The 27,111-nt window shown below is 48.6% G+C and overlaps 1 long non-coding RNA gene across 1 annotated transcript; it reads right to left on the reverse strand.

The window, feature by feature from the left end:
* Positions 1–10,573: 10,573 nt before the first annotated feature.
* LOC138102663 (uncharacterized) lies at positions 10,574–25,158 on the reverse strand. The gene is made up of 3 exons (XR_011147468.1): positions 24,511–25,158; positions 12,223–12,724; positions 10,574–11,649 (listed from the first exon to the last, which is right to left on the reverse strand). It is a non-coding gene; the product is annotated as an uncharacterized lncRNA (long non-coding RNA).
* Positions 25,159–27,111: the final 1,953 nt, after the last annotated feature.

Raw genomic sequence — 27,111 nt, forward strand, 5'->3', positions numbered from 1 at the left:
GCTCACCTTTGGCATCTCTCTCTGCAGGCCCCTGCAAGGAAAAGAAAGGCAGAGGTGGGAGGCAGAGTTCCTGCACAGCTCTGCCTTTCCCTGCTCTGGGCTGTGCAGTGAAGATGATGGGCTGAACCTGCACATCTCACTGGCAGAGGGATTTTTCTGTCCCACCCTTCACAACCCTGACTCCCCTTTCCCAGCCTGGTTTCTCCCAAGCTCTCAGCAGCTGTGCTCAGCCAGAGTGTGGAGCAGCTGTGCTGGCTGCACTCAGGGCAGCTCAGAGCCTCAATCCTTGTTCCCAGAGGATGGGAGCCAATGTGTGCCTGAGGCAGGGATGCATTTGGTCTGTCCCTCCCCACTTTCGCATTCAAGCACAAGAACTCTGAAAAGTAGAATCTTCCTCACTTCAGAAGTTTTTCTCCCCTCAGATGACAAAGGAAAAGCCTGAGAGACTAAGCTTCTTGGGACATGAGCTTTAGGATCCACCCATTCTAAAGCATCATGTGCCAGACAGCAGCAACTCTGCATCAGGGTACAATTTTGTCCTAATCTTTTGCCCTTGATTTCCCCAAGTCACTCACCTTTTCTCATGGCACAGGCTGTAGTCAGGAGGAGGAGGAGGAGGGAGAGGGTCACCACTCCAATTATGATTCTTATGATGGTGTGGAGTTTCTGGGGATTGGTAGCTGGGGGCACAGAAGCTGTTGGAGAACAGGAGGTCACATGGGGAGAGGAAGCAGAAAGGAGGATATGCCCTTAGAACTGACCTAGATACTGGTCCTTGTACCTGCCAATGTCCTGGTGTTGGCAGCGGGGGAGCCTTGGCCCAGTGCTGAGGGACATTGGGTGTGAGGGAGGGAATCACTCACCAGCAGTGGATGTGCCTGCCTGGGAGCTGGACCCGCTGCCTGGGAGGAGAAAGGGACAGGGAGACAGTCTGCAGCTGCCCCAGGTCCTGCACAGACTGAGACACTGTGGGGACCCCCAATCCACCCTCTATCAACTGTGGGGATCAATAAATGAATGCCCTGCACACCTGTGGCTCTGCATTAGATCTGGCACCACCACTCTGCCCTTTCTGTGATGCTGGGGCAGGAGAGGAGCAGGATGCTCTGCTGGGACTGGCAGGAGTGTCCCTGGTGCCCAAGGCTGTGCTGAAGTGCACCCTGACCCCCAGCATCCCAAATGTCTGGGGACATGCCGTGGGGCAGGGCAGGGTCCTCTCCATCACCTGGGGTCTGGGGGGTCGGGGAGTGTTTCCTGTGTGTGCTCCAGTGCCACGACTCACCTGTGACACTCAGGTTTGTGGGAGCACTGAGGGCAGATTTCCTCACCCGGTTGTTGCTGTCCTTCTGCTGGTATCCACATGTGAATGTCCCTGCACTCTCCCTTGTCATAGGGAAAAAGGTGATGTAGTTCCCCTGCCCCTCTTGGGCTTTCAGGCTGTGCACCTGCACCCCATCCTTGCAGAAAATGATTCTGGTGACAGGAGATTTCCAAGAAATTTGGCACTGCAATATGACCTGTTCTCCTTCCTGTGCAGCAGTGGGGGTCACATCAAAGGCAGGAGCTGGGAGGTCACCTGGAGAGATGGCACAGGGATGGCTCGGGACAGTGTTACTGGTGTCAGAGCAGGAAGGGGAAGAGTGTCCCCTCCAGGGCTTCACACATGGGGGACAAAGATGTTCTCCCTTCCCATCTCCAGTCCCACACAGCTCCCCTTACAGGACCTATCCCTGTACTCACCATGCCCTGGGGAGCTGCAGATGTCCTGGGCCATCACACCGGCACCTGCACCGTGGGGCACAGAGGGGTTTGGTCAGACAGGCAGCAGCCCAGCTCAGCCCTGTGCCCCTGTCCATGTTCCCACTGCTGATTCTTGGCTGGGCCAGCACCTTCCCACCCATGGGGCTCCTGACTTCATCTTCTTGATATCCCAGATTTATACTTTAAGGCGATTGTGGATTGGCTTCTGACTCCAGATGGATGTTGCTGGCTCCCTAAAGCATTTCAGCATCTCCCATGTCTCACATTTTGAACAGAACCACTTTAGAGGGATTGTAGATTGTCCCCTTTGCTCAGAGGTGCATGGGAGCTGGAGGAAGCACTGGTCCTGCTGCCCTCCCCAGAGCAGCTCTGCCCCTCAGGGCTGCACGGCTGCTCCACACACCCTTTCCCCTGGGGCCTGCCCTGGGCCCAGCACGGGCCCTGTCCTGCCCCGCTCAGCAGCCCTGCAGTGCTGAGCCCCAAGGCAAAGCCATCCCCAACTCACCCAGCAGCAGCAGCAGCAGCAGGAGGAGGAGGAGGAGGAGGAAGGCCGGGCGAGCAGGAGACAGCCTGGCACATCCCCCCTGGGCCAGCATTGTTTGGGGCACTGCAGCCACAGCCTCTCCTTGCAGCGTCTGCTGTGGGCTGAGCTCTGCCCAGCGCTTCAAGAGCTGCCTGGCCCGGGGCTTGCAGCGTGCCTGGGACTGGTCCTGCTGCAGGGCTGGGGCTGGCAGGGCCTTTCCCACACCGAGCGGCTGTGGCCAGCGGGGGCCCTGCCTCAGCCCCGCTGTGGCCACTGCGCCTGCAGAGCCCCCGCTTTCATTTCCGCACCCTGCGAGCCCAGAGCACGAGCCGTGTGTGCCTGTCCCTCTGGGGCAGCCTCCTCCCTGCAAAGCCCTCCTGAACCTGGCCCCCACCCTGCTCTGCCCTCTCCTCACTGCTGCTCCCAGCTCTTCTGCCAGATATGAGAGAGAACCTGGATTGCATGGAGCTCCCTGAGGATGGCTGAGGAGCCAAGGGAGAGCTCCTGGGTGAGGATTAAAGAGAGCAGAGCTCCAGGTGATATTAGAGTGAGAGTCTGCTCCAGACCTTCTGAGCAGGGAGAACAAGGGGATGAGGCCTCTACTGACAGACAGGAGCAGCTTCACGTTCACAGGGCCTGGTCCTTGTGGGGAATTTCCACAGCTCCAATATCTGCTGGAGGGAGAACATGGCAGGATATCTCCTTGTTCCAGGACTGGGAGAGTCAGACATGTCCGGACTGTGAAATTCACTGAGACCAAAACATCCCCATGCATGACATTTGCAGTGCCACCTGCTCCATCCCCTCCCCACAGGAGCCACCAGGAGCTGTCAGCCTGGACCAAGGAGATGTATCCATAGTTTCTGCAGCTGTCATTCCCTTGGATTCACCCCTCCTGCCTTTTTGCACTCCATCTTTCACTTCACTAGTTGACAAACAAATAGGAAATGATGTTTTTTTCTTGTGCTCCCAACTGTTCAGATGTTGTGCTGACTTTCACTGACTGTGAACTGTGGGTCTCATATAAAACTGCTCATCAAGGGGGGACCCAAATCCTTTCCTGCTCAGATTGCCTTGGACACCCCTCTATCCAAGTTCCTCTTAAAGAGGATTGCATCTATGTCCTTTGCATGCATTTTGCTGAGGCGCTTTGATGTCCAAGCCAGATTTTCTAGAGGTTCCTTGTGTTGGGGATGATGTGTTATCCCATCCCATTTGTGGGGGTTTAATCTGTTTTGTTCTGTTTGTGGCCAGGGGTGGTGGCTGTCCCCAACCCCATCCTCCCTGGCTCTGGGGCTATCACGATGTTCCAGAGCCAAGCCGGCGTTTCTGGAGTGCGTTGGGGGCGGTGCAAAAGGCAGCCCCTCTCTTCCAGCATGGGCTGTTCGACGAGACACACATGGCCGGTATCTCAGGCCAGAGATCCTGCTGTTCCTGTAGGTTTTGCCTGCTTCTTTTTGGTTTTTTTTTGCTTTGGCACTGTGACTGAGCTTGCCGGCTTGGCTTCTCTCACTGCTCTGCTGTCGGGAAGCCCAGAGCCAGTGTGTGCCCCCCAGGACCCGGGAACACCCCACTTCCCGCCAGGGACCGCCCCTCTGCACAGCCCAGACCCAGGTTCCAGCCAGCACTGATGAGAAATCCCGGGGAGTCTCTCTCTGCCGTGTCCCAGAGCCGGGCTGCTGCTGCTGCCCAACCCCTGCCGTGCCTCTGCCGTCTGCTCCGCGTTTGTGCGACACTGCAGCTGTTCACCCTCTGCCTGCCGGGAGGTCCTGCTGTTCCAGCGTGCTTCTCCTGAGGCTCGTGCTACAGCTCCTTTTGCTATCCAGAGGGGGCACAGGGATCGGCTTCCCCATGGGGTTCGTAAAGGAAGTTCCTTCTCCATCCCTTCCTGCCGGCTGTGCCCGCCATGGCCCACACGGAGAGAGGCGGCCGGACCCGCGCCACAGCGCCCCCTGCAGCCGCGGGGGAACCATCGCACCCGCCCTGCCCGGCCGGGAGCCACCAGCGCCCCTGCTGGCCGTGAGCGGAACTGCACCGGGGGGAAAGTGCCTGTGGCCGGGACAAGGCTGTTCCTGGGACTCGGGTTCTGTTTGTTGTGGCTGCCATTGTTGTTGTTTGTTTGTCTTGAGATAGATATATTAGTGAAGAACTGTTTCTCCTTTTCCCATATCTTTGCCTGAAAGCCCCTTAATTTCAAAGTTATAATAATTTGGAGGGAAGGGGGATCATATTCTCCATTCCAAGGGAGGCTCCTGCCTTCCTTAGCAGACACCTGTCTTTCAAACCAAGACATTCCTGATGTCCAAAACGCTGATGTTTGCTTTAGCAGTTCTTCCCTTGAGGTGCCTGTTTACCTTGAACACAGAACAGAGGTTGCTTTTTCTCTGCACCACAAATGCAAGGGCCCTTCCCCATACCCGAAGCCAAACCCATTTTGGCCAAGCCCAACACAGACACGAGTGACAGTGCTGGTAATACAGGCACTCTGGAGCCATCTCCTTAGAACATTATTTGGATTTTTACTTTTTCCATAGATCTGAACTGCCCTTATGTCCCTGCTGCACAATGTGGGAGCTCTGGAGATACTCAGTAAGGACTTGAGAGAGCTCTTGGACTGTTCCAGCTGTGCCACTTTGGGGGACATGCAGCCATGAGGTCAAACCAGGGCACCACTTTGGGGGAGGCTGGAGAGGGCTGCTGGACCCCTGTGGCCGCTCAGGCCAGCACTGACCATCCTGCTCTGATCTCCCCCCTGACAGCAAAGTGTCCTCAGGGAGGAGGTTCTGGGGCTGTGCACATTCACCACAGCTGTACAGGCCTGTCTCACTGACAGAGCTGGGCTTTGCAGGGCTGGTTTTCTCCTCATGGGTGCAGTTCTGCCAACTGTGAGAGCAGAGGAGGCTCTCTCAGGGCAGGGACTGACCATCAGGGCACTGCTAAAGGTCTGTGATCAGAGCCCAGCCCTTCATTTCTCTGTTCCATAGGAAAAGCCATTCTGTGTGAACTGGGAAGGACCAGAGTCTTTCCTCCCTCCTGGTTCACAGCTGATATTGGGAACATCATGAGAGAGGAAACAACAACCAGAACAAATTAAATCTGAGTAAAGCATGTTTTAACCTAGAAGTGCAGAAGTGAAGATGTGTTAACCCCAAGCCTGTTGTTCTCATTTGTCCTGAGCTCATGGTAAGGACAGCGGGTGCTGGACTCAGCTGCTCACACACAAACCTCTGGTGACAGCAGAGCTGCCCCGGGCTGTCCATCCATGGAGCCCCAGAATGGCACAGCTCTGCTCCACAGGAGAGCTGCCTCACCCACGGGTTTGTGCTCAGGGCACTTTGAGAGGTTTTTCAGGTTGATGAGCCAGAATGTTTCTATTTTAAGGGGCTCCATTGCCCCACAGGAATTTTGGAACAGAAACTTGAAGCCAAGGGAGTCACTCAGATTTAGAGAATCACATGAAAAGTTTGGAAACTTGATTGTTAGGGTAGGCAGCTGCATTGGATGTACCTGATCCTGGGCAAGCACCTGCAATCAGCCCGACTGGAGCAGTGGGGTTGGAGCAGAGGAATTCCAGAGGTACCTGCAAGCTCAGCCAGGGTGTGCAACAGTCCCCAGGGCAGGAATTGCCTTGGGGGAGAGGAGCTGTGCAGGAGGAGCCCCTTGCAGAGGTTTCCTCTCTGCTTTGCTGTGTTTGTGCAGCCTGTGAGTGTGGGGAGGAAAACCACAGCAGCGGGGCTGTGCTGTGCCCAGCAGCTTGAGAGCAGAGCTTCCGGCCAGGGAACGAGCTGCCTTGGCTCTGGTGTTGCTGTGAGAAAAACAGACCTGAGTCACTGTGAAATTTTAAATGTTACCAAACGTTCAGTTACTACAATAAATTCCACTGATAGTGACCTCTAACAATTGCTATCTCTTTATTTTTCTGCACTGTTTTCCACGTTTTTAATTGTGAGTGTTTATTTCATTTACACCATTATTCCAAGTCTGTACCGTGAATGAAAAGAATTCTAAAGAATTCAAAAAAAATTGCTAAAGAATTATGAGATGAAAAGTATGAAGAACCAATTATAGAGAGAATAGAAACTTTTATTAAAACAAAGAAGGATGAGATAATGCACGAGAAACTGCTGAGAGCTTCTCATCTCCACAGCTTTTTCCAAAATCTTATGGCAGACAGAGACACAACAGCAGAAAGGCAGAACACTCTGTTTAGGTCTCCACACACCTGCACTCCCAAAGCTCTGCCATGGCCACAAAAAGTCCTTGCATCATTGCTTTGGGTGGGTCCTCCTTTGCCCACCCCCCTCACAGCTCCATCCTGCCCCAGTTATCAGCTCCTGTTCTGCCTTTCCCACCCCACAGAAATCTCCCTCTCCACTCGGGTGTGCCTGGAACTCCAGGTGCTCTCCCCGCTCAGTTCTCAGGTGGTGTCAGCACAGAGGCAAAGGTGGGCTCAGGTCCCTGGGACAGGGGTCCCCAAGCCATGCAGCTCCAGCAGGGATGAACCTGGCTCAGTGTGGCTCTCCTGCTCATCCTCATGCTGGCTTTGCTGGGAATCAGAGGAGAACAGCGGAAGGTGCTGCTGGGAGTTCCTGAAGCAGTGGGCAGGAGCCTGGGAAAGGGACATGCTCCAAGACATCAGCTTCCAGTGATCCCTTAAACTCTCTCTCTGGCCATCTCCTTTCTCCCAGTAGAATTTCCTGGCCCTGCTGAGCAACAAGGGTTGCTCTGTTCCTCTTCTCTGCCTCTGTCCCTTGCCCCCAGCCCAGGTTGTGCTCAGGCAAGAAAGCAGCAGAGCTTACAGGTGCCCCATGTGCAGCTCTGCTCCTCCTTTCCCAAAGCCTCACATCTCACAGCTGCCCTGATGAGCCAGAGGAAGAGGGGCAGCTGCACCAGGGATTCCTTCCAGTTCCCAAAGACCAATTCCATTGCAATCCCAAGTGCTTTGCAGAGCAGAGATCCCCTGTTTGACTCAGTGGGCCCTCACTGCTGCCTGCAGTGGGCATCCACTCTCCTCACATTGCGAATACAAAATTGAACAGTTCTGTGCTCTTTGGCTTGGCCAAGATCTTTCACTCCCTCCTCCTTGTTTTAGATTTTTTCCTGCTTCAAGCCCCATGTTCAGCTGCTGCAGAAAAGTTTGTGTCTCCTGTAAGCCTTGTGTCCTGCTGATCACACCTGGGCATGCGATCTCCTGGACACCCACACAACACCCAAGTGCCACCAGAAACCTCCATGCACAGCACTGGATCTTTCAGGTAGGATTCCCATGGCTGCCTGTGCTGCAGCCAGGAATTTCACTGCCATTCAGCCAGAGACACAGGACATGACAAAGCTCCCTGTATGGGGCCAGAGCCCCTGAATCCAGAGCCCTGTGCAGCTCAGGCAGATACAATGCACACCCTGGCAGTGCCCTGGGCCTCTCCAGACTGGCATTTGGAGCCTGAGCAAGGTTTCACAGCAGGTGGGAAGGGGCAGAAGGTTTCTGCAGGGTCTTCACCCAGCCTGGCTGAAGGTCATGTCCCAGCACTTACTGCAGGTGTGGGAAAGAACAAAGCCCCAGCAAGGGCCCCTGACCAACAGCCACAGCTGCTTTCAGAGAAACCCCCATGCCTTGCTGGGCTGCTGCTGGGGGGAAAACAGGTGTCTGAGTCTCTGTGTTCAAATGAGCAGAGCAGGGAAGATCTGAAGCCCTGGAGGCTCTGCTCTGGTCAAGGAGGTTACAAGGAATTGTGTTTAGGTGTTATCCAAAAGCTATTTTGAACTATGTGGTGCTGGAGGGTGAGAACCAGGACCTGGCACTGGAATCTCCTGCTTGCTCAGTGCTCCTTGCCACTGCTCTTTCTGGGACAAGCAGGCATGCTGGGTGAGCTGCCTGTCCAAGGGACAGCCTGGAAATTCACTTTATTTTCAGAAATGGTGCATCAGCCAAATTAGAGAAAGCCAAAATATCTCCACCCAAAATGGATCCAAGCAAGTGCCCTGTCCTGGAGCTGCCACCAGCTCTGGTGTCAATCTCACCTCAAAACCTGCCTGTGCCCTCTGGCTATTCTCTGAGTTCCCTCTCCTCACCTCCAGCTCCTGCTTCCTTCTACGTGTTCCTATCCAAGACACAACAAGTTGCAGGAGGTCTTCAGCCCTGGTCTGACTGGCCACTGACATCACAAGAGGACAAAGTAGAATGGGAGAGACCCCAGAGACAGTGGGATCTCATCTCAGATCACTCCAAGGAGAGCCCTTCTGGTGTCCAGGACCCCTGGGAGTGCTGCTGGGGATCCTCTGATCTGCTTGTCTCTCCAGGGCACTCTTGGTCCATGCCTGGGAGCTCAATCTTCACACCTTTTCTTTCCCTTGCATTGGCGCCCAGTGTTCTCCTCACAGTTTGTTTGAGTTATTCCCCTTTCAGCCCTTTTCTGCCCCAGAACAGCTCTGATGGTGCAGTTCAGGCATTGTCTAAAAGGAGAAGAATAAAGGATCCCCGGTTTTCTGTGGGTTCAACCCTACAGCAACCACCAACCTTTGGGAAGCAGGGCTTGGTCTGGCAGTTCTGGCTTCAGCTTCCTCAGCAGCACAAAGTGCAAGAGCAGCAGGGACAGCCCCATCCCACCTTGTCCTCCCACAGCAGGTGTAGCTGAAGAGTGTAAAGCCCTGTCTGCTCTGCTTTGGTCTTTTTGGCAGATTTCTGTCCCAAGAAAGCCCTTCTTTAACTGGCATGTTCCAGAAAGCCAAACCACAGAAGTGGGGAGGGGCACCAGCCAGAGATGTGCAAGCGTCAGCACTGCCCTCAAGGAAATATCCGTGTTTCCAGCTCCTGGCCTTTTGGCTTTAGGCCAAAAGCATGCCCTGATCTTGATGTTTTATCAGTGCTCCATGTTTTTGTGCCCGCTTCCAGATTTTGGTCACTCTGGTACATAAGATGGGAGCAGAAGGCACAATGCAGCTGAGGCATGAACTTGGGCTGTACTGGCTCTTGAAACTGTTTTAACTTGAAACTCTGTGGTCTCTGATCTTGCAGGACTGAGGGCTGGTTAACAACTAAGCAGAGAGCAATATTCCTAGGTTGGGGCCCCATCCACATAGCCTGAAACTCCATTCGAACTTCAGGAGCTCCATTTAGATTCCAGAAGCTCCATTTAAGCTCAAGCTTGGGCCTTGAGTCTCTGTCTGAGTTGTGTGAGAGGTGTTTTAGTCTCAAGGTCCATTTCAGCCATGGCCATGCCTGGCCATGGATCCAGTGACCCCCACCCATGGACTGTCTCTGTGAAGAACGCCTGAGGAAGCTCAAGGTCCCTCCTCTGTCCTGGAGTTAACGCAGTTCTTGTGCTCGAAGCATGAGCTCTGGCGTGCCCAGGTCAGAGAGAGTCCAGCTGCGTTCTTCTGTGCGTTGCTGAAGTGACTTCAGGATCAGGAAGGAGCTGCTGGCTGGGCTAGCTAGCTGGCTTCTTTGCAGAAGGAACACAGCAGGAACTGATGGTATCAGCTCACGTTAGCTCAGAGACAGAGGAAGAGAGAGGCTGTTCTGGTCTGGCTCCTAACAGGTTTATTGTTAGAAGTTTCGCAACCCGAACAAGCTTGGAAGGGATGGAATGTGATGGGATGTGATGGGATGTGATGGGATGGTCCCTTGAGGCTTGTCCTCAGTTTTAGAGGCAATTTGAAAACCGCGGGGAAAGGGGAAAACAACCAATGAGTTACAAGCCAGGGGGAGGATACAATGTCACAAGAACCACTGGGGGAAACGGAGAGGCGGGAGTTATAACAGAGAACCAGTGAACAACCGATAACCGAGAATTTTCCCGAACCGGAGGAGGCGGCTTGGACCCGGGCACCGCCCAGGGGGTGCAGCTTAGGCTTCTGAGCCGCCCATCGACCCACCCTCTGAGTCTGCCTCTTTGGGAAACTCGATCCAGGGGATGGGCTGGGGTTGATTGGCATCACGCTGCCCCAGCCCTGCAGTGGGATGGGTCACAGCCAGACTGGAGGGCTTCATCCACATCAACACCTTTTGGAAGAACAGCAGCAGCCTCCACATTGCAGGCACACAATGAAGGGGCAGAGCTCTGCTGGGATGGAAAACCCACCCTGGGATTGAGTTTCCAGTTCTGAACCCAGAGGCCAGGAGTGCCTGCAGCTGGGAATGCTCATTCCCTGTGTCCTGTCTTTGGAGCTGTGCTCAGACTGGCTGTTTTCCTTCCTGCTGAACCTCCCAGACAGCGAATCCACCTGAGGAGAAATGGAGCATCTGAATGTATCGCTCACCCTGCGAGGGTGATACAGACACGGACACCTGACTTGGGCTCACAAAGTTTTATTGCCATGAGGCCCTTGTTGAGTCCTTGCCCATGGGAACAGGGCAAACCAGCACAATGTTCAGCAAGGACCAGCTCACATTTCTGCTGCCATTTAAGCCTGATTATTGTTCCTCCTTCTTTACTTCTTTCTTCCTTGCTTTATGCAAAGGAAGCCTCTGATTACTGAAGATTTTTCTATTTACATTACTAGAATAACAATTTCTGGGTATATACATAACAAAACTGAAAATTGAAATTAGTCACAAGGGTAAAGAAAGAGAGGTAAAAGAGCAACAAAATGAGGGCCAAGCAATAGGAAGAGGGATAATAAGGTGCTGTCTGATGGTACCTGCTGGCTTCTAAGCTGGAGCTGAGAAGAGGAGGAGAAACCAAACTTACTCTTCTGACAGCACTGTAAGAGCCAGACCTGCTTTGGAGGCCAGGAGAGCTGAGCTGGGAGAACAGTGGGAGCTTTCCCCAGCAGGCCCAGGGTGGGCAGGTCCAGCATCCTGGTGTTGCCATGTCAGCACCTGCTCTGGCTTTTTGGCCACAGCTGCTGCCACCTCCTCAGAGAGCAGAGTTAATTCCTGGAGCCGCTTGTGCTGTGGTCAATCCCTGCAGGATGGGGGGGTCTGTGATGGAGAAGAGGCACTAAGGGATGATGGGGCCCGCTAAGTTAAGGGGAGCTGAGGGGGACCCTTAATTCTAGGAAAGGGGTCCCCGAACCATAGGGTTGAGAGGCAAACCCTGTTCCCCTGCTGGCTGTCTCTCTTCTGTCTGATTTCTAAGAACAGACTCTACCACTTCCTTTATTTCATTTCCTATGCTCCTTAAATCTATGCTTTCCCAGAAATTGGCATTATCAGGCTGCAGAAGAGGTTTCACTCTCTCTTCCATGATCTGCTCTACACCCTCGTTCTTCAATTCTTCAATGTGGTTCCTGGCTCCTTCCTCTAATCGGCTCTGCAGCTCCTCTCTCCAATGTCCTTCTTCATTTTTACAGCAGAACCAGCAGGGGAACACGTGGCACAGGCCACAGAGAGTGACAACAGCAGTGAGAATGAACAGCCCTGACACCTGGAAGAGAAAATACTAAAGCTTATTTTCACTGGACTTTACATTCCTAAAGACGCTTTGCACTTTTTTTTTTAGTTAAAGCCCTTGCATTATTAAGTGCCACAATTCTTCTTACAGAATATATTCCTTGCTCCTGCCATGGTCAGGTGATAAGTGATGGCAAGACAGAGACTCACTGGAACAAGGAATAGCAGCCTCTCTCTCTCTCTCTCTCTCTTAATCTCAGGGTATTCTCTTATTTCTTATTTTTGTAAAATTTCCTTTAAGAACCAGACACAAAACACACGTCTAAGTTTCCAGAATAACCCTGGAGCAAGGTGTTCACAGTTCAGGTTTCAGCCTCAGAAGGAACATGATGATTATGAACTCTCATTTATATAGGCTAATTAAATCCAGAAGCATGGAAAAACAACAGGAAATACAAATATTGTAAATATATCACATAAAAATCATAACTGCAACTTAGCACTTCATTCTCCAGATGAAATGGTTCTCATATTGCTGTACATCCCAGATTCTTCACACACACAAATTGGTAAAACACTTACAATCCAAGATGCCCAGGACTCTTACCTGAGATTTGGTGTAGAACTCACTGGGTAATTCAGCTGCTCTGCTTTGGATGTTGTTTCCTTCATTTCCTGAAACCACACAGTCGATGTATCTGCCATCGCACAGGAGGATCACACACCAAATCACAGGAGGTAGAAATGACCTAAAAATGATCTGAGTCTTGCGGTAGCACGAGCACTTCCCAACACAGCGAGCCCAGGGAATGCAGGCAGGGTGGGAAGTCAAGCTCAGGACAAATGTAATGAAGGCTGGGCAGGAAAAGTAAGAAATAACATACCATAGCCTTAATGACTTTTCCTGAGGACATTTAAATTCCAGCTCCATTATTTCTTCTACCACAACCATAATTAAGGAATAAAGTGATACAGACAATACATTATAATGATTTTTCCAAACACTTTTGAATTTCTCCCTGACTTCCATTCTGCTCGGTGATCAATACTGCACCAACTCAGAAGGATTCTGTGCCTCTCCTCTTCTTATGCACTTTCTATCACCACAGCTGCAAAAGATTAAAGAGCCAAGAGGACATGAAAATTAAACACACAGAGGAATTGGGTACAGATGCAGTAGGGGTGTAGCAGGGCATCTTGCCCCCCACAAGAGCTTATCTGTTGCTTGTTAACTGCTGCGATAACTCAAACTGGACAAGCTGTCTTGTGATGAGTTATTTTGTCACCATGGGGTTAACACTGGTCTGGCAGCTCCCAACTGCCAATAAAAATCTTACTGCGCAAGTGAGACCTGGAAAGAGAAGCAGCAGTTCTGACTGACAGACACCTCACTGCGCAAACTATAAATCTACACCAAATTGTGACAAAGCAGAAATCTTCTACACATTCCCTGGAGATGTGTGGAGTTTCTGCCCTGAGCAGGGATGCCTGCTTTGTGGCTACTCCTCTGGAGGTTGAGTGAAAGGACTCTGTGTCCATTATTGTCATTTCAGTGGTAAGTTACATTTGGCTCCTAATCAATACTACTTCTTTTGCTAGCTTTAATATAGGTACCTTGATACATGAACTTTCTAGTATCATCTACTAGTAGTTCTTTTAGTTTTATACTGTGTAGTAAGTAACTGCGATTAAGATATTTTGTCTGTTATCTCCTGTCTGTTCAGTAAATAAGTAATTTTATAAATAGACCTGAACTGCCATCCTTGGAACTTGCAGGCCAGAGTAATCTCTTATATTTAAGCTTTTGTCAAAAATCCAAGGCTAAGGCAGGGCTTGTCTGAAGCTCCCACTTGTCCGTGACATTATTGGCATAGTCAAAGGCAGGATGGCAAACGATTTAGAGAAACAGGCCGAAGGCTTAGCAGATTCTCTGTGGAGGCACAGCTTTCCTATAGAAACTGATGACCCTTGGACAGTAGAGAACTGGTTGGAGTGGGGAAAAAGTACAAGAGAAAACAGATTAAAAACGGGGATCACTGAAGGATAAGAAAGGAGAAGGTGTTATTTGTCATGCACTGGAACTATGCTTAAAATCAGCTTGGAGATGGAGGGAACAGATGATAAAAGAAACTTACAAGCTAAAAAATGAAATAAAGGAAAGAAAACATGTAGAATTGTCTCTACAATACCAAAATGACAAACTGAAACAATAGTTAAAAGAATCCAAGGGAAAGACAAAAACCTTGGAAGAAAATTAAAATCTACATTATTAAAAAAACCAAATCTATGCATGTTAAAAAAATTTCAAACATTGATAATATCATGCAAACATTGGGAAGGTGATTTATGGGAAAGCCCTGGTGAAATTGGTGATGAAAATTCTGAATGGCATTCTGATGAAAGCACAGAACCCCCACCTCTTAAAGAGGAAGAAGTTCCAGGATTTAAAATGAGACCCATAATCAAGACTGAATTTTCCAAAGGACCCCAAGGAGGTCAGAGAAGGAACACAGTCAAAACTGCTCCCTGGCATTCTCTGCAACTGGCAAATCAACAGGAAAAATATGGAAGAATCAGAACCTGAATATCGTGGAGAGTTTGTCTCACTGGGGTGATGGGACATTATTGGATGGTGCAAAGAATTTTGGGGTTTTGGGTGCAGGGTTTTTATTACCTTGACCTGAGCTTCCTGACGAACCCCATTCAATAACCAGCAGAACTGCATATTGGGCAGGAAGAATGAATATTATGGAGAGAGGGGAACAGCCTCAATCCCCATGCAGACAGTTAATGACACCTCTGCTGCTGTTACAAAAGCCGCCTGTGTGCAGGCAATGCACAGACACGCAGAGGGAGACATTCCAATCTCTGCAGAGATGGATATGTGTCGGGGTCTCCTCCCCCTGCCATGTAGCCCTGGGAGCCCTGAGGGAGGCACGGGGTTTCCCTGCCCCTGCTCAGCCTCGTTCCCCATTGGTTGGTTTGTGTTTCCTGCGCGGGCAAAGCAGCTCGGGCCCCGACTGTAAGAGTCCCTCAGCAGAGCCCGGCCATGAGGCTGGGGAAATAAACATCTCTGAAACATCTAGCAAGAATCCGTCCGTATATATTTCTTTTCCACGGGACTCCTGGTTTGATATAGGCGTGTTGCAGTATCCCCACTGCAACATAATGGTAGAGAATTGAGGGCAGAACGATCCCTGATCCCTAAGCGACTTTGTGTGAGTAAACCCTGGAAACTTTGGATTCTTCTTCTTGGTTTTGTTTTGCTATTCCATATCTAAACTATGGAGGAACCATGGGAAGACTCTTGGCTTTCAGAGCCGCATATGGACATTTATCTTAAACTTAAAATGATTCTTGAACAACGGTTTGTAAATTTTAGCTTGATTCAAACTCAGAAAGAACTGAAACACTTCCTGGCGTGGTTGTTTAAGGACTTTTTCTATGTTTCTTGGGATTTAATTCTTACCAAGAGCTTTTGGAAGACCGTTTGGACCCAGTTAATATTTGAGTCAAAATATATGCCGATGGAAGAATATTTTCGTGAATATTATTTAATAACCGAGACTGTTGAGCAATGTCAGCTGTGTCCTGGTGAAGGGAAGCCTGGCTCAGGGACCGTGCGGCCTCGGCCACGTGCACCGAACACTCTGCGAGCAGCAGCGAGACAATTCCCGCGCGTGGGCGGAGCCACGCGGGCCGCAGTGTCGGTGGCGGAGCGAGGCGCGGCGGGAGCGGCGGGACCTGGCAGTGCCCGCCCGGCCCCGCGCAGCGCGTGGTGGAGCGAGCCCCGTGAGAGCCTGAACGAGAGGGGCGGAGCGCGGGCGGCGGCTGGCGGCAGAGTGGAGCTGTGCCCAGCCGGAACGCGCGCTGGAGCGGGGTGCGGGGGGGCCATCGCTTGGGGGCCTGGCCGAGATGCAGCGCCTGGCAGTGGCAACGCGGCTGAGAGCAGAGGAGGTGACGCACGGAGAACGGAGCGGCGCGGCCCGGCCCGGCCCGCGCGGCCCCAAACGCGACCCTGGGAAAAGCGCGCCGAAACCAGCAGTCCCCACAGTTCCAACACGGGAGGGACCGAAAGGGAGAGCAAAGACACAGCGAGACAGAAAACAGCAGCCACTCGGAAAAAGGAAAATACCATAGTAGCTAAGATCTTAGGGACAGTGAAATGGTATAATGTTAAACAAAACTATGGTTTTATAACAAGATGTGATAACCAGCAAGACATATTCGTGCATAGAACTGCTATTAAAAAGAATAACCCTGAAAAATGCATCCCAAGCTTGGGAGGTGGAGAGGTGGTGGAATTCAAAATCATACAAGGTAGAAAAGGATTACAAGCATCGCAGGTCACTGGGCCTGATGGTGTTCCTGTAAAAGGCAGTATATATGCAAGAAATCGTAGTCATGTTAGACAATATCTCCATTGTAAACCCCCCCTACAGTCTCCCTTTCCTAATCCCACCTTTCCCTTTTATCCTATGTCCTATTATCCCCAGTGTATTCCCAATCCGTTTTCTCATCCATGGTTTTCCTCACAAAACCATGCCTTTGCCAATTGTTTCCCCAAAAATCCCTTTCCAATGTCGAGTGGGGGATGAAAAGGGGGAGGGAAGAGATTGAACCCTCTCCTGCCTCAGTTTCCCCACAGGCATGTCCAGAGAGTTCTGTCTCCCTTCTGTCAGCCCTAAGGTGTTCCGCAGAATCTGTTTGGACATTTAAAGACTCAGGAGGGTGGCTTGTTTTGTTTTGAAACAGTTCTTGTTATGGTTATCCAGTTGTCTTCATTCTCCTTTTATTAAAATAAAACGGGTGAAATGTCGGGGTCTCCTCCCCCCGCCATGTAGCCCTGAGGGAGGCACGGGGTTTCCCTGCCCCTGCTCAGCCTCGTTCCCCACTGGTTGGTTTGTGTTTCCCTGCGCGGGCAAAGGACCCTCGGGTCCCGACTGTAAGGGTCTCTCGGCAGAGCCCGGCCATGCGGCTGGAGAAATAAACATCTCTGAAACATCTAGCAAGAATCCGTCCGTATATATTTGTTTTCCACGGGACTCCTGGTTTGATATAGGCATTACAGTATCCCCACTGCAACAGATATGTTAAGACCTCTTGAGAGGAGCTCCAAGTATGCTAAAAAATCATTTGGTGGGGAGAGAAGAGAAGATCAAAAGAGATGTAATGCATAATGAAGCTTTGCAAGATCCACAAGCTCCGAGGAGGCTGATCCCTACATGGGCAGAACTCCTGCGTGATGTGGTAAACCATGCAAGGGACATGGGCAAGGAAAATCACAAAAAAGAGCCCAAATACTGAAACGTGGGAAGCCCCCTGCAAGTCAAGTGAGGACTATGAAACATAGCCCCCCTGAGAGGAAAGAAACACCTAATCCACCTGAGAGCAAAGGAATGAGCTGTGGAGAACAGCCCTGGCTTTGGGAATACCCAGAGCAGCCTTAAGAAAACAATCTAACAGTGTAATAGCAGAGCTAATCAGGGAAGTTCAGAGGTGGGGTGTGGGGAAAGTGGCAGCCTCAAACCCTCCACAGGAAAAACACACCTCCAATCCTATTGCACCACAACGGGAAAGAAAACCCCTAGGTGCTGGATGAACTTTGGGCCCCTCACCCAGCACATTCTTGCATATCAACAGTTTTCTGATAACAAGGGGACCCATATCTATTTATCTCCAGGAGCAAAAAGGCAACCTTTGAAGTTTTCAATTGATGTGGGAGCTGAAATTTCTTTAATTGGCCCCATGGATGCTGAAAAACTAAATTTATATTTTAGAAATTTAAAAAGAAATTGTTTGACTCCTTTTAATGGAAAAGGTTATTATCTGTTACACTGACAAAGTCCAACTATGGTTACCTGGGGAAAAGCAAATGACTTCACACAGATTTGCAATTGCAGATCATGAAAAAACATTTTAGGCGTGACATCCTTAAAGGAAAAGTTTGGCAATTACTCAACGGGCATGCTTGGTCCTTCAGGCCCACAAAAACCCCATTCAGTAAAAAAACCCCACACAGTAATCTTTCTGGGAAAGATAGAAAAAAGTAAAAGTGGCTCCAGTTTTACCTGCTTCTGCTGTAACTAACATTAAACAGTACCCTATACCTCCTTTGGCCAAACAAGGGACAAAGGAAGTAATTAAAGGTTTAGAACAGAGAGGTGTTATATTTGGGATGCATTCTGCTTACAATTCTCCTGTCTGCCCAGTGAAAAAAGCAGACGGGAGCTGGTGTTTAACAATTGATTATTGAAGGCTTAATGCAAACATGGGACCACTCACTGCAGCCATCCCAAATATTACAAACCTCACTCCTATGCTACAGGCAGCTGCATATGAATGGATGGCAGTTTGGGATATAAAAGACATGTTTTTATGGTCCCAATTCAGGAAGAAGCTAAACCCAAATTTGCATTTGCTTGGGAAGGAACACAATACACCCTCAGCCGCCTGCCCCAAGAGTATAAGCACTCACCCATCATCGCACACAATGCTTTAGCTGAACCCCTTCCACAAACAAAAACTCAGGAAGGAGTACAAATCTATCAATATATTGAGGCTATGTTGGTAGGTGAGGAGGAAAGTGCAGTAAGAACAAGAGCACTGGATATATGGAATACCTTAAATGAGGAGGGGATAGAAGCATCCTCAGCTAAGTGCCAAGGGCCTTCTGAGGAGGTGAAATGCCTGGGGGATTAGCAGGCCAAGTTGTAATTCCAGATGCAACCATTACAAAATTAGATGCTCTATCTACCCCACTAGTAACAAGACGCTCCAAAAGATCGGGGTTACTTTGGGATACTGGAGTGTGGATACAATATTGCTGCTAGCAAGAATTTTTTTTTTCCAGTCCCGTGAAATACTTTTCTCTCTCACGGAAGATTTTAGCAGAGTTCTACAAACTATGAACACCTGCAACCTTGCAGAGCTTTGTTTATAGTACAGTAGAAAAATATTTTGACAATGGATGTTTCAGGATTTTAGCCAATCACCCCCAAGGGGTGGCTGATCCTTTGTCCAATTAGACTATGAAGAAAAAAGTCTATAAAAGAGTTTGTAAAATAATTAAATAAATCAATCTTGCTGCACAATTCCTGCCTGTTGGATCTCTCTTCTCCTCCCTACCACTGTGGGACATCATCATACTGGAGAAATCATGTTCCTGGATTTTCTATAATAGCAAGGCCCTTGTACACATTAATGAGGAAAAACTAAAATTGGCAATGGCTTGACAGTCACAAACAGGCTTTGCAATGCTGATAGACAAGTTGAAAACTCTTGGGCCAGTTCAGCCCAGTGATCCTATTACTGGGGGTTTTGCTGATTGGGGTTTTGCGGAACATGGGACTTAACATAATGTTTCAGAAAGGTCACATGGACCCAGAAGACCATTAGGGTTCAGCTCCACAGCATTAAAAGATACTGAAAAGAGATACACTGATTGGGAAAAGGGATTATTATCTCTGACCCATGCTCTTAAACAAGTAGAGAAAAATTCAACAGCGTCAGCCTGTGAAAATCCAAGGACCTTTCAATCTGTTGGCCAGTATTAGGAAAGGCAGTGCTCTGCCAAAGGGAATTGCACAAACACCAACGGGGCACAAATGGTGTGCAGATATCTCTGGGGTCACAGACCAAATGGATGTCACTGAGGGGCCAACAAAACCTACAAAACTACAGATAGCTGTGACTCCAGACATGTCAGCTTTAAAACAGCCATATAAACCTAGTCCTATACTGGATACTCCTGCATTCACTTCAGATGCTGAAGATGTCTGGTTCACTGATGCCTCAGCCAAACACATTGATGGTAAATGGAAGTACAGAGCAGTTGTTCTAAACATTGAAATAGGAATGGAAGTAGTTAGGGTTAGGGTTAGGGTTAGGGTTAGGGTTACAGTTAGGTTTAGCGTTAGGGTTAGGGTTAGGGTTAGGGTTACGGTTAGGGTTAGGTTTAGGCTTAGGGTTAGGGTTAGGGTTGGGGTTAGGGTTACGGTTAGGGTTAGGTTTAGCAGAAGGAGTAGGAAGTTCACAGGTGGAAGAGTTAAAAGCTGTATTGGTGGCAGTAAAGGAGTAAGCAAGGGCAGTGCATCTTGATTCTTATACTGTCTGGGCTGGTGATACCCAGTGGTTGTGTCAGTGGGAAGCATCAATTTATCAAGTGAATGGAAATTTGTTTTTTCAGAAGGAAAATTGAAAATGGTCGTTACAGGCTCTGTTGCATCCAATTGTCACATAATGTGTCAAAGTTCATGAAAAGGGCCAAGCTTTACTGACTTCTTCCAATAACAAGTTGGATCAGCTGACAAAAATTAGAAAAGAGAAAAAATTAGTAGTTGGAAGGTCCACAACATTGGTGTTGATTAGGTGAATGGTTACATTGTGAATTGGGGCATTGTGGACAAGAAACTGTTTTTGCAGCACAAAGCAGAGGCTGGCCACTGACCAGGAAGATGTGTAAAGGCATTCTCACTCAGTGTCCCCAGTGCCAGCTGAGACTCAAACAAAATCATCCAGACTTGGCACTGCCTTTAAATATCAAAAGTGACAGAACGGTCTGGTGCACTTGGCAAATAGATTATATTGGGCCTCTGAAAACATCTAATGGCTACAAGTACAAACTAACAGGTGTGGAAGTGGTATCTGGACTGTTAGTTGCCACTAAAAGCAGGCATGCTGGTACCAAAGCTACTATTTCTTGACTCAGTAACTGGTTTTCCAGTCTCCCTGTGCCAGACTCTACACAGAGTGACAATGGATCACACACTTCAACAGTGTGATGGTACAAGATTGGGCCAAAAGGGAAGGTAATAAATGGGTTTTCCATACACCTTATTATCCCAAATCCAACGGGATTGTAGAGTGTGCCAAAGGTTTGCTAAAACGCTACCTTAGGCCACACAAATCTGGATGGGATAAAAGGTTACTCTCTGTGTTATATCAGATAAATAACCACCATGGACCAATGGGGAGTCCAGTTTCATAAACTTTCTTGAGCCCTATGTTTCTTGAAACAGCTCAAAATGATGAAATTGAAGCTTTTCAGGACAACTTAAGGGTGGGCCAAGCAGTCATGGTGAAGTTACCCCAAACTGGGATTGTACCTATGACGGATGGACAGTTGAGGACCGATGGCCTGGGTGCTATTGATTCTAATGGCCACCAACACACAATCGGTTCCTGATGGATATTCCCCACAGTCTAAACCGCTCTTCTCTCTGTACAAGGTTGTTTTATGTTCTCAGCAGAACAGAAGTTTCTCAAAGAAGCTTCGCAAACTGCCCTGTGTGGCAGTGGTGAGAACAGTGCTGTGTCTGCAAGTGGAGGCCAGAAACCTCCAGTAACTGGAAAAAAACACCTGTATCATGATGCTATGGTGATTTTTTGCCTTTTCTTTTATACCCCTGTTATACCTTTTACAACTTCTGTATTCTTAGTGCTTTTCACCTACATTTTTGGACTTGTCTGTCAAGCTGAGAGTAAACATTTTAGAAGCTTTGTAGCTAGGGATCAGTGTGCCCCAGACTCCAAGGTTCTCTCCAGGACACATTCTGTAAACTAAGATAGAACCATCCAGGGGGAGGCTCCTTGGGGAGGGGGGATCACTTGAGGCTCTCATTGGGGAATCTTTGATAGTCATGCTAATCAGTAACACCTATAATGTTATACCTGATCTTTTGGGGGTGTGCATTGCGGTGTGCATGGAGGTGCATTCGACCTGGACGTGTGCACCTAAGGATCCTTAAAATAAATACCAAAGTGAAATCCCTTTTTCCCTTTTAACCATGTTTGAGTCTTGATTTTAAGACCAGGAAAAGGCATCAGTTGCTGGCGACCACAAAGGGACCCTAAAGACCTTGAAACTCAAAGTCTTGGGTTGAAACACATCTTGCTTTGCCCCTCTCTCTGCTGGCGAACTACAGAGGGGCTGGAGTGATGATCCAGGACTGTGACCAGGACTTTAGGACCCAGCACAGAAAGGCAGAAGCACAGAAAGAAAGGTGAGTTAAAGAGGGGACTGATATTGTGCTAGCACTAGGGAAGATCTCTGAGGGAGGTGGAAAGGTTGGGGTTTGAAAGTGTGGGCAGAGAAGTCCGCAACTTCATGATTCATGCATCAATCATTGCATGAGTTCTGTTGGTTTAGTTCCTCTCATAGCCTTGATGTTCAAGTATATCCTTAACAGACAGAAAACTGAGTGTACATCTGGGTGTGAGATGAGGAGTCACTCAAGCAGCAGTGGGAAGGACTGTTGACTACCTACACAGCTGTGATGGCTCCTGATGGAAATTCCTGGGCTCCTATAAAGGAATAAAGTCAGTTCCAGACACAGAGGGACTATACTGGACAGCACAGTAACTAATGAGTCTGCTGTAGCTAAGGCTGCAACAGAAATCAGAAACTCGGAAATAGCATGATAAAAAAATCATTAGTGGTTTATCGTTTTATGTTTGCAGAAAAATGCTTTTAATATTACAGCATGGTTATTTACACCGGATTACTCAGCCATCCCAACAAGACCTTACAACTACAATTAGAAAAGAAAGAAAAGAGAGCAATGTCTTTTTTCCTAAGGATCACTCTAATAAAACACATGTAGAACACATAGTACCTGACCCTTGGAAAAGAAATTCACACCTAAAGCTAATGCCAGCTGTGACACTGGTAACAAACAGCAGTAATTGCTGGATTGATAAAAGGACAGATGCCATGTGGCCCACGGGCTGCTGGGAGTGGGGAGGTGATGTGTTGGGTCATATGAGGCGGCATCAGCTGGGGGACAGTGACCTTTCAGAGAGCTCTTTTCCCTCTGTAAGAGCTTCCCCCCTTCCCCACCCAGCGCAGGAAGTCTCCAACCTGCAATGCTGAGCTTGGTGGATGTATCAGTGCTCCAGTTCCTGGATGTCACAGTGCAACTGTACATTCCTTCATCTGCCAGGACATTCTTCAGTGTCAGGGACACGTTCCCAGTGGCAAATCCATCTCCTGGCACTGATGTTCTCCCACGGTATTTCTGCATTGGTTCACCCCCAAACTGCCCATGTGGGTAGATGTCCTCTATATATCGCTGCAAACTGGAATCCCCCAGAAAGGAGCAGAACAGCTCCTGGAAGCATTATCTGAGACAGGGATGGCCAGAAGCAGTGTCAGAGCCAACAGGAGCCATCTGCTCTGCTCCATCCCTGTGGTCCCCGGGGTGGGATGATCCCGCAGCTGACCCAGAACAGACACAGAAGTGAAGTGAGCAAAGAAAGGAAATCCTGTCCCCCCTGATCTCTCTCACCTGGCACCTGGCACCAGCTGTGACTTCTAAAGGTGCAACACTCTCAGATAGTTGAGTTCAGACCTCCAGAAAACTTGTGCCTTTCCAGAGATCTCAGTTACCCCTGCAGATACAGGGAACTTCTCTGAGTCCAACATGATCCCAGGATGTTGTGACAGGGGATGCAAGAGAGGAAAATTCAACCCAGCCCCCACTACCTGCTCCTAAATTTGATGGACATGTTAATTAACACACCAGCTTCAATCTCTGGTTTAGACTGCTCGAGTTTCTCTCTCCATGCTCTGAGAAGGGGAAAAAGGAGGAAGAAACCGTTTCCCCTCCTCCCATGCCTACAAGGTGGGGAAATCCATGGCACTTGCTATCCTGACATTACTGCTTGGGAACCATCAGGCTGCAGAGTGACAGTGCACCAGCTCAGCACAAACCTGAAACCATTTAGGGAGCTGCACCAGGGTCGGCTTTGTGCACTGCACTAAAGATCCTGCCCTTCTCTGCCTCTCTCCGTGGACTAAACAAATTTCCTGTCATCCAAGGAGGGCCCAAAAGAATCCTCACTGTTTAATGTGATCAATTACTTCTGAGACCAAAACCACATTCCCAAACAAGCAGAAGGCTTTTCAAAAGAAGACATGTGAAACTAACCCTAAAAACCTCAAAACAGTAACTAAACACACAAAGACAGAGTTCCTTTGTCACTCGAGGCTTCATGTTCAGCACTGCTAAACAGACTCACTGGGACAGAGTTTAACTGAGGGCAAGAATTGATCTGGTTACACCAGAAAGGGAGAAAATGGAGTTGGGTTGACACTGACCCTGCAACATCTGTGAGATCTGCAAAGATCACTGAACTCTCTGGAATCGTGAGATGAATGATTTAATTGATAAACAAAGATGATGCCTGATGACATGAGGTTTGGTGCTTAGGAACTGACAACTTTAATCTTTCAAGGAACTAATCAGGAAATTTTTAAGCTTATTAACATTTCTGCAGGGGTTACTGACCCCTGGGTGCTCTGGGAGTTATCATCATCCTGAGCTACCATAAATCAAGGCAGTTTCACACTGTTGCAGCTTCCAACAGGAAAGAGTTCCAAGTGGCCAGACTTGGAACCAGCCTTGCTCGCTGAGAAGGAAGTTCCAGAATTATCATCAGCCCTGCTTTGCCTCAAGGCCCTGCCCCAAGGGTGTCCCTGGGCCCAACAGCCCTTTCCAGAGGGGGAATTCCACCCTTCTCTCCTGCTCTGCCACCTCCCCTTCCAAGCTGTACCAGGACAGCACAGCCAGCTCTGGACACCAAAGTCAGCAGAACCATCCTTGGGGAAACAAACACCAGACCCAGATGGCCAGTCCATAGCTCAGCTTTTCCCCCAAATGACCATTCCCTGTCACTTTCAGTTCCTCTCTGAGCCCCCCTGGAAACACCTGTGCTGCTGATGCTCCCAGTTCTTGCCACCTTTGCCTGAGGAGACCTGGGGGATGGGAAGAGCTTGCTGGTCCCTGTGTGCACAGCTCGGGTGAAGGGAAGAGAGTGGTTCCTTTCCACCCCAACAGCAGCAGCACATTCACCACTTGTTCAGGAGAGAAAGAAACATCAGAGAGCTGCTTACCTGCCTCGGTCAGCAAAGGTGAGCACTGATATGGGACAGGTATTTTTCCTCTTGCCAGAAAAATTTCCACCTGCAGAAGGGAAGGAAAATGAACAGAAGAATCAGGTTCTAAAGTTCAATTACAATGTTTCTGTGCCCAAAAAGTCACTTTGATGCCTGAAGGTCACGTGTGTTGTAGGCAATGGGGTGTAAATGGATCTCTGATGGCACTGAGAAGTTTAGGATAAGCAGAGATCCTGCTCCATGCCCATAAAGTGCATGAGCCTTATTTTAAAGTTAAACCTGGATTTTACCTGTTGTGAGGTAAGAATGATCTTCAGGTCTTCAATCTATGAATCAAAGATGAACTGAAATGTTCTTATTGACTTTGAACAGAGAATTTGAAATGAAGAATTAAACAGTGAGGATTAACTCCGGGTGTGGCTCTGCCTGAAGATCACGGACTCTGTAAGACTGATGTTTTCCTGACAGGTTACATAGGTAATGAAGGCAGGGTTTCCCCGGGAATTGACAAATAACCCTTCAGAGAAATCAGCTTGAAATGGGAATAATTCTGCTTATGGAGAAGGTCACATCTATGAACTGAAGAGCTCTTGGATTCCCTCTGCGCTCTCCTCTTGGTGTCATATTTCCCAGCTGTTTCTTCCTTCAAAGACTGCGCCAGAAGTATTTCTTGCTGCCCTAGGGATTACGTGCTGTTTGGAAAGGTCTCTAACTAATCTGGTATCATTCTACGATGAAGCCTGCCTTGTGGATGACAGAGATGCTCTAGATGAAGCTTTCCTGTCAGGGAGCTCTTGTGCTTTATGGCACAGTTGCCTCAATTCCAGGAAACACACACAGTTTAGACTGAAAAAGTGTTGGCTAACAAGCCCTCACACTGGTATCAAAATCATCCAGAAAAGAAACTTTCTAACACAATTTGAAGCATTAGAAAGCAGGAATTCTTTACCTGTGCAGGATACACAGAGGATTTCTCCTTATTCTGTGTGTGAGGTGAGACTTTACAATAAGGTACTTATCCATCATAATCATACATATTCATTACCATGTGCCTCCTATCTATTACATAAACATCACTTTCTAGAACTAATTGCCATGCATCCACCTCATACTGGAAGTCCTTTTATGCTCCTGAAGGGGCATCTAAAGGGGTCTCTGGTGATTGTATTCACTGAATGCTTCAATAGTAAAGGTAAAAATTTTCTTTGTGCATGCTCTGTTGCCTCTTGTTACATAACTTGCCCAAAAACCACTGTAGTCCTTTATATCTGTTTCTATCTGTTTCTGGCTCCAGATAAATTTATCATCCTGTGTGCATACTTTAAATCCTTTTTTTTTTTTTTTTTGACAGTTTGTCTTTAAGCTCTATCCAGCACCTTCAGGGGAACTGAAAATTTCTATTCTCTAACCTATTTATCAAGTCCCCCCTTTTCTTGAGACTGTCTTAGTACTTTGTTTTCCAGCGCAAAGTGTTAGAACAGCTCTAACATTGAATACAAGGAAGTGCACACGTTACAATGGTTACAGTGAGCCCACAAATGCATTTCATAGCAGTCTCAAATTTGGTAGACCTGAAATAAGCCAACCCCATCAAGAAGAATTTTCTTCTTTCTGCCACTCTTCTACTGCTCTTTCTATTGATTCCTGTCTGTTGGACTTCCAGCCCATCACTAATAAAATGCAGCATTCCTGTCCTATAATAGCACACCTTCCTCCTTGGCTAGCCAGCAGATAATCTAAGGCCATGGGATTCTGCAGAGCCCCATTCCTCCCAACATTATTTGAGAACATATCCAGAAATTAGTTACATTTAATATTTTACCTCCTTTGATCTTTAAATTTTCATAAGAATTTTCATGACTGATTCCTTGGTGAAACTCTAAAACTGTTTTTTGCCAACAAAGACTTCAGTTAAATATCGAGATACTACTTACACTACAGATATAAGTAATATTTTAGTTACAACATTATTCCTTATTTTTCCTCAATCTTATTTGGGCTGGGGACCACAATTCAGTTGTCTGCAGAGCTGACACCTTTTTCTTTAATTCTAGAATAACATGCTCAAGGTCCTTTGCTGTTCAGCATTACCGCAGAGTCTGTGATTAACAATACTTGGTAGGGTCCTTTCCACTTTGGTTGGAGAGGTGCCAGGTACCCAGTCCTTGAGGTACCCCCAGCCTCCTGGTTGGAATTCTGGTGCTGCTGTGTCCAGTCCTGTCACTCTGGCGACGACAACTGCCCATCATAAATCCTGCAATGTTTTGCCTAAAGACATGAGGGACTTCTTGAGGTCTGCCCCACCTTTAACATGCACATCCCCTGGGATGTGTGGGGTTTGATAGAGTTGCCCACAGAAGAGCTTAATCTTCCTGTGCCCCTGGGTTGGATCCTAATTCTCAACAAAGCAATTGGGAGCCCTTGTACCCAAGTCAGTGAGGTTCCTTTACTCAGTTTACTGAGTTGCAGCTTAATAGTACAAATCATCCTCTCTACCTTTCTGCTGGCTTATGGCTGGTATGGAGTGTGTAAATCCCACTGAGTTTCCAAGGCCTTGCTGACCTGTTCTACTATTCTTGCTATAAAATGAGGCCCTCT

The sequence above is a fragment of the Aphelocoma coerulescens genome, unplaced genomic scaffold, assembly GCF_041296385.1.
Source record: "Aphelocoma coerulescens isolate FSJ_1873_10779 unplaced genomic scaffold, UR_Acoe_1.0 HiC_scaffold_97, whole genome shotgun sequence".
NCBI lineage: Eukaryota > Metazoa > Chordata > Aves > Passeriformes > Corvidae > Aphelocoma > Aphelocoma coerulescens.